We start from the raw sequence: 8,397 nt of genomic DNA on the forward strand, positions 1-8,397 counted from the left end.
ATCTGTTACCTTGGTTCAGTTCCTCATATCCATAGCCGCTTAGCAGACTTCCAACTATTCAAGTCATGGTTATCCTTCTAAAATCGTGAGTTGATCCTGTTATCTCCTAGTGTAAAATTTGTCACCAGCCCACCAACATCCGATTGAGGACATTTAAATTTATTACTTTACAGTCAACATTCTTATTCTATAGTATGGCATTCAGGGCCCTCCACAAAACACACCTGTCTGATCTCTCCCCAATCTTATTTTCTGCCTTTACTCCTATTTTCCTGCAGCCTCCAGCCATCCTCCCTTCCCCATGATCCAGACAGCCTACATGATTTAACATTATTTGACCTTGTCGTCCTGTTCGTTTTATGCCTCAAGGACCTTGTACATTTTGTTCACTCTGCCTGGAAAGACACTCCCAACCCCTCAACTGGCTCAACTTCTAAGTACTCAGCTCAAACAACATCTGCTTTGCAACACCTTTCCTCACCTAACTGAACCGATCTATCACACCTTCCTTTGTGTCATTCTATACCTTTCTCTATTATTGCATTTATCATTCTGTCTTGCAATTATTTGCTTATATTTTCGACTTTCTGGATAGAATGGGAATAGCCTGAGAAGAAAAACCATATTAGGACCTTCAATAAATGTTTGCTGAATGAAATCATAAGGCTCGGGGAATTATAGCCTGTTTTATAGAGTTTACCTCTATGCAACTGCTGATGTGCAGCCCTTCTTTCTTTTTTTTAATCCTCATTGGAGGATATTTTTAAATTTATCCTCAGATAGATTGGGAGGGAGGGAGTGAAAGGGAGAGAGAGAAACATCGATGTGAGAGGGACACATCGGCTGGTTGCCTCCCACACGACCCCAACCAGGCAACTGAGGTGCGTGCCCTTGGCTGGAATCAAACCTGCGACTCATTGGTCCATGAGCCAATGCTCTTCCACTGAGCCAAACTGGCCAGGGCCTGATGTGCAGCCTTTCTGACTTACAGAAATATCAGTCCCACAGGATTCAACTAAATACATCCCAAGAAGTAAATCTTGAGAAGAGTTCAGATTAACTTCACTAAAATAATTATAACTTCTAAGGTGAACCCAGAGTTTTTTTCAGATTGTATGGAAATTCAGCTGAAGAAATTCCTAAATACAAATGTGTTTTATTTTCCATAAAGAAATCAGCCTATAGTTTTTCTTTCTCTTAGTACAAAGCCCACCAGTTATTCTGAATAGAATTTTCATCTGTCACTTGATTGCCTTACAATTAATATGGAAAGAGCTTCCAGCTCCATTTTGAGGTTGCCGAGGTGACAGGACAAAACCTCCCCCATGATGACTTTCTGTAGTTTTTTTTTAAAGAAAGCATACATTTATAGATATCTTGCTCAGGTCTCTATCTGGACGCTCTCCCTTCATATCTTCGTGAAGAGTCTAGAAAGGACAAGCACGGGTTTTGCTTCACCAGTGCTCTGGGAAGCCTTTTCAGCTTCAGCACAACACCACCACACTAATCAACTTCCATGAGAACTGTCGCTGCAGGCAGATTCCAGTGCAATCACACGTGCCACCTCGCATTACTGTAGCCTCACGGTTCCGAAGAGCTCGCTTCCCCAGTGTTTACATGATGTTTCATAACAGGGGCTGCTTTTCTCCTAAGCTGAATCTCTTCATGTTATTTTTCAAAACTCAAGTCAACATAATAAAACCGATATGAGAGCTTATATAAGTTCTTGTAAAGACATTTCTGGTCTGACAATAACTCCGAAAGATTTACCCATGAAAGCAGCGGTAATGAAGCAGGGTTCTGTCTTCACTCTGTTGGACCTATTGGCTATTTTGGTTATAGTAATATTTTTTGCTTCTCCCTGAAAGTCAATTTCCTGTTTCCTCATAACTCAGTATGAACTGAAAACAGAATTCTCATATTCTTGTCAGCGTATGCAGTTGGCCAACATCTGGACTGTGTGGAATAGCTTTGTGTGGTTGAGTTTTGAGTTGTCTAGTCAAGGCCCCATAGTTTGCAATCTAATATAAATATCTGGCTAAAAATATATACTTAAAAAATGAAGGAAGATGTGTGTGTGGGGGGAACTACCCTACTAGATATGAAGACATAAAGATCTAGAGATTAAGATAGTTGGTATAGGTGGATGTATAAACAAACAGCCAATGGAAAAGGGCCTTATGACTGATCAGAAATCACAGAAAACGATGAACTTAGTAAGTGCCACAGGGACTATTGGGTATCCACATGAAAAAATAAATAAAATGAGCCCCTTACCTCACAATATATACACACACACAAATTCCAAATAGATTAACAATTTAAAAGTGAGGATAAAACTTCTGAAGTTTTTGGAAGAAAAGACTTCTTTGACTTCAAGAAAGGGCAGGACCCCTCCACCACACAAGGACACAAAATGCCCATTAGCCTGGACCACAGCATACAGGCAGTGCCGGGACACGTGTGCACCCCCGGCCCACACAGCATACAGGCAGTGCCGGGACACGTGTGCACCCCCGGCCCACAGCATGCAGGCAGTGCCGGGACACGTGTGCACCCCCGGCCCACAGCATGCAGGCAGTGCCGGGACACGTGTGCACCCCCCGGCCCACAGCATACAGGCAGTGCCAGGACATGTGTGCACTCCAAGTCAGTGGTGATTAAGGAAATGCAGTTTTACATTTGTCATTTCCTTATAATATTTAACCTTTCTGGACTTCAAAAGGTATTTACAGGTATTTACAGTAATCTGCAATAAGTCACATCCACACTCTGTGAACTCATATAAGGAAATGTGAGAACAGGCAGAAAGAAGAGGCAATGATTATAGATGCATGCATAATTTATTAAATATAAGCTCTCCTAGCACCTTAAACCTTCCACTCAAAGTTAACCACCTATTACACTGACTTCAGTTGTAATTTTAGTTTTAAAGGAGCATGAATATTATATTTCCTTGCCATGGAAGAGAAATACAGTTATGCAAATTCATTCCAGTACAATGAGAATGAGTCCTACTTACTACCTCTCGAAATCTTAGGAATAAGAATCTCTCCTCACATCAGAAATGCTTTCATTCAGAACTAGGGAAAGAATCCCCTTTGGAGAGGAAGATTCTATGTACTGTGGTTATATCAATTATGTTCCAGAGAACGCTGTAGAAAACCCAGAAAATACAAATAAATAGGAAGGCATTTCTGGTTCCCTATTGCAGCCTCCACACTAAGAAAAGATAAAACCAGCTAGGCACTACCCCAGTCCCTGCAGACTTGGACACAGAGCTACAGATGACAGCCCAAGTGTCCTCCATGGCCAGAAAACACAGACAAGGAGCTCCTAGCTCCCTCCTTTGGCCTGCTGGGACATAGGAGGACAGAGAGTGTCCCGGGGTATTTCTAGATACAAATGATATATAACTCAGTAAGAGGAGTGTCTAATTATGTTGGCATAGATAGAGGGATAACAGTTGTTTTTTTCCTCTTTGGAATTTTAAGAGTTAGATATTACTTGCTTTTTTCCCCTTTGGCAAGTTTTTTTTTGTTTTGTTTTGTTTTTTTTTAATCCTCACCTGAGGATATTTTTGCAATGATTTAGTGTTTTAGATAGAGTTGGAGAGAGAGAGAGAGAAACCTTAATGTAAGAGAGACACATTGACTGCCTGCCTCCCATATGACCCTGATGAGGGCGGGGGATCGAACCAGCAACTGAGGTGTGTGTCCCTGACCGGGAATCAAACCCGAGACTCTCTGGTCCTCAGGCTGATGCTCTAACCACTGAGCAAAATTGGCCAGAGCAGCAAGTTTTAATTTTAAAAATTCCTTTTCTCTGAATGGTTTTTAAATATTTGATTTTCTTCCAGGCATTTTCTTGAAGTAATTTCCTGCTTTACTTTTAAAAAAAGTTAAATGAGGGATGTGGATAAAGAAAGATCTACTAGACTTTAAGACAAATAACCCTTATATAAGGCCAAAGCTAAAGTATCCCAAGAGAAGTATAGCCTTGCCATATTTCATAATTGGTTAATAAAGATAAGACTAAAAACATAAAAATCTGTCACTCGATTGCCTTGCAATTAGTATGGAAAAAACTCCCAGCTCCACTTTGAGGTTGCCGGGCTACAGGATGAAAACTCTCCTGCGATTCCTTTCTGGTGTCTGTTACAGGTTCTGTGATTGGCTGAGTGATCAAAGACCGGTGGTTCCGCTGGGCTGCATCTGTATTTCTCTGTCTAATGGTCATTTAAGAACAATTTTTCTCCTTAGCCATAGGTGTTGCAGATTTGAGACCAGATTCTCATAGTTTTGTGGTCAAGAGGGAATTGGGAATACTGAACTTGGAAGAGAAGGAAAGGGCCCAGGTTCTCCAGAATAGTACCTGGTTATAACTTCCCTTGCCATACAGTAAAAACCATTCCAGAAAACGGAAGGAAAGGTGATTATCCTCATTCTTCGGTTTTTCTGAGCATGAAAAGAGAACCAAAGTGATTTCTTAGTGTCCTCTCAGAGAGAAGAAACTAAAGAAAACTAAACTGTGTTTCTCAATTTTGTTTTTAAATGACCCCTGAAAAACTTTGCATCATCAAGTCTTGCTAATAGAATTCTTTAAATATCTTCTTTTATTTGGTCAAGTCAATTCACTACTTTTCACAACTCTGAATAACATTTAAAAAAATATTTTTCATTGATTTTTAGAGAGAGGGGAAGGGACAGGGAGAGAGAGAGAGATTGAAAGCTCAATGTGAGAGCAAAACATCAATCAGCTACCTCCTGCATGACCCCTATTGGGGATCGAGCCCCAAATCCAGGCATGTGCCCTGACAGGGAATCGAACTAGCAACTTCAGTGCACAGGACAACCACCAACCAACTGAGCCTCATTGGCCAGAACTGAACAACATTTATTAATAGACATTTATTGAATGGCCTCCTATGGTACTGACATTGTACTAGTGTGGACAGACTGAGAAGCTTACATTTTAGTGTGGAGAAAGAAAACAAAAAAATGCTATGAAATATGTTGGGACGAAGAAATGTGAAAGTAGCTATGGAACCTCTAGGAGGAGAGGGGAGTGAGTCATGGTCACAGAGGGCTTCCCGATGGAGATAATTTCTCACCTGAGTTTTGACGGATGGGTAGGGTTAGCCAGATGTAGAAGTGGGAACTTAGGTCAGTGGTCATTCCAGGTAAAGGGAGGAATCAGGCTGACCATTCAGAGCCTAGATGGTTGGGGTCTGCAGGTGAATTTGGTAGACTCTGCTACTGCTCTAAGTAGAGTGTGTGCCCCCATGTATGCCGGATGAGTCCCAGTGCTACCTGGAGCTCTAACATTTGGAATAGAACCCTAATGATCAGAGTAGGCACGTGTTTGGACAGGACCGTTGCCTTTCTCGTCCTTTCACACAATTCCTGTTGTCTGCATGCCTAAAACATTTCCATGCTTTCACATGAACGAATTAAAAAAAAAAAAAAGAAGTAGATGTTATATAATCAGAATGCCAATACCTAGAGGGAATTGTTTTTGCCATTAGTCAAGTATTTTATTGACTATTCTGTCTCAGCTCACCCATCTGGATTGCACTGCCTTACTTTTCAATCATGAAAAGGTTCCCTGGTTTAAAAAAACAAACATACATTTTTAAATGTTTTTATTGATATTTTAGAGAGAGAGGAAGAGAGAGAACATCGATGTGAGAAACATTAATGGGCTGCCTCCTGCATGCCCCCTACTGGGGATCGAACCTGCAGCCAAGGCATGTGCCCTGAGGGAATCGGTTCTCCTCAGTCAGGGGGAGTACATTCAATCCACTGAGCCACATCAGACCCACAGTCCCACAGTGCCCTCCATCCCCACCCCACCCCACCCCACCCCCCTTTTTTAAAACGCAATAAAACATTAAAACAATTATGACGTTGTTTGGTATTTTCTTGGTTCAGAAGACAGAAATATATAATAAGGTATTTTTCTAGACTTTTTGAATTTAAGCCTTCATTTTTCAGGAAGAATAATACATACATCTACAGCCTAACCATTAAATTCTAAATATGACCCATTTAAAAGACAAAAATTTTAAAATATTATTATTTTAGAGAATATTTCCTGACATCCTTCCTACCTCCCCACCCTGCAAAGAACAAACAAATTTTAAAAAGCCCCAAAACTCTACACACGTTTACAGCTGCATTTCTGGACCACACACCATGATCATTTATTTCTGTTCTGAAATTTGGCAGATCTCTGTCTAGAACCCCGTCTGTGTTGTATGCTGAAAGGTCGTGATGCCAGTCACAGCTCCCAGAGGCACAGGTGACCAGGGAGGCTCAGCTATACCACTCTGGTCACCAAGGGGATGACAGCACCCTTACTCTCCATTTTCCAGAGAACTTGAAATGGCCTCCTTTTACATGCAAATCATGCTTAACTCCATGATCGCTGGCTCCTAGACCTCCTCTGCCCTTCCCGGGGGGACGCCAGGGCCTTTGCCCCCCACCCAGGACCGCTGTTGTGCTGCTCAAACTGAGACAGCGCCACAGGCCAAGGCCTGGCTCCCACTCATGCCTTCATTCCTTCCTTCCCTTATTCCAGGAGTGGGTGTGGAGTGCCGGCTACACGTTAGGCACTGCAGACACCCAGACAGACAAAAATCCTAGTCTTCAAGAGCTGCTTCTTCTTCTGAAATAATTTTTAATATTTATATATATATATATATATATATATATATATATATATATATATATATATATATTTTCTTTACAAATACACCAATCATGTAATGCTTCCAGCATTGGACGCAGTCCTGGGTCTCAAATCTGCACACTCCTTTGCAACTGGTCCTGTGATGGCAGAACCTTCCGCCTTGCCTTCATTGTTCACTATGACCCCCGCATTATCTTCAAGGTCAAGAAACAAACCATCTTTTCTCCGGTAGGGCTTTCACGCCGAATCACCGCGGCACGTACCTTCTTGCGAACTCTGGTTTGCTTTTTCTGCCTATGGCCGTCATCGTGTCTCCGGCACCAGCCGCAGGAAGTCTGTTTAATGGCCGCTTGATCCCCATCACAGGGAATACAGATTTTTGGCTCCTGTTTTCATAAGCACAGTTGATCATGGCTCCCACCAGAAGACTCAGAAAAATCTGGAATTTCGCACTGGAGGTCCCACCACGGGCTCTCTTCAATACCTTGATGCCGGGAAAGGCTCACGTTCTAGGGTACATTTATTGCTGTAGCCTGATGCCCTGCTCTCTGTATTCAAGGCTTCGTATACAGGTCTCGGCTTGTGTGGCTGGGGCTGTGTTTCTTCCAGGTACTTTGCTCCAGTGTCACTTTTTGAAGGGGCCTTCTCAGCACAGCTCTTCCAGTTCACTGCACCAGAAGTTTTTTCAGGGCATCCGGTAGTACCTAGGTAGGGAGAAATTCCTGCCTCCACTATACACTGTGCCCTAAGTCAATATCTGCAAGGATGCAGGTCCTGCAGAAAGGTCTGGGGGACATCAGTGCAGCCTTTCCCCCTCTGTAGTAAATTTCCTCTGAAGGATTTTTCTCTCCCTTTGTCATTCATTTTTTAAAGATCCTTACCCGAGGACATTTTCCCATTTTTGTTTTGTGGGAGAGAGAGGAAGAGAGATAGAGATAGAGATAGAGATAGAGATAGAGATAGAGATAGAGATAGAGATAGAGATAGAGAGAGATAGAGAGAGAGAGAGAGAGAGAGAGAGAGAGAGAGAGAGAGAAACATCCACGTGAAAGGGACACATCAAGTGGCTGCCTCCCGCATGGGGACAAACTGCAACCGAGTTAGGCATCCTTACGGGAACCGAACCCCAGCCTCTCTGAACCGCGGGCTGCGCACTCTAACTACTGACCAAAACCTGCCAGGGCTCTCCGTCTGTCATTTTAACCATCTGATTACTACCAGGATTTCTACAGTCATCTTTGCTATCAGACACGAACTAGTAAATGGGAGCCTTTCAAAAAGGGATCTGTATCCCAGTTTCTAATACTACAAAGGTTTTTTTCTCCCATCCCTATAGAAATGTGTAGATGCACAATCCCCATCAAAATACCAATGACATATTTCACAGAACTAGAACAAATACTTCAAAAGTTCATATGGAACCAAAAAAGACCCCAAATAGCCACAGCAATCTTGAAAAAGAAGGACAGAGTAGGTGGGATCCCAGTACCAGATATCAGGTTATACTACAAAGCGACTGTAATCAAAACAGCCTGGTACTGGCACAAGAACAGGCATATAGACCAGTGGAACAGAATAGAGAACCTAGAAATGAACCCAAGACACTATGCTCAATTAATATTTGACAAAGGAGGCAAGAGCATACAATGGAGTAAAGACAGCCTCTTTAATAAATGGTGCTGGGAAAATTGGACAGCTACATGC

At 42.3% G+C, this 8,397-nt stretch overlaps 1 pseudogene; it reads right to left on the bottom strand.

Moving 5' to 3' along the window:
* Positions 1 to 6,762: 6,762 nt before the first annotated feature.
* LOC118643990 lies at positions 6,763 to 7,929 on the bottom strand (annotated as a pseudogene).
* Between the last annotated feature and the right edge of the window lie 468 nt (positions 7,930 to 8,397).

Source organism: Molossus molossus, unplaced genomic scaffold, assembly GCF_014108415.1.
Source record: "Molossus molossus isolate mMolMol1 unplaced genomic scaffold, mMolMol1.p scaffold_m16_p_4, whole genome shotgun sequence".
Classification (NCBI taxonomy): Eukaryota; Metazoa; Chordata; class Mammalia; order Chiroptera; family Molossidae; genus Molossus; species Molossus molossus.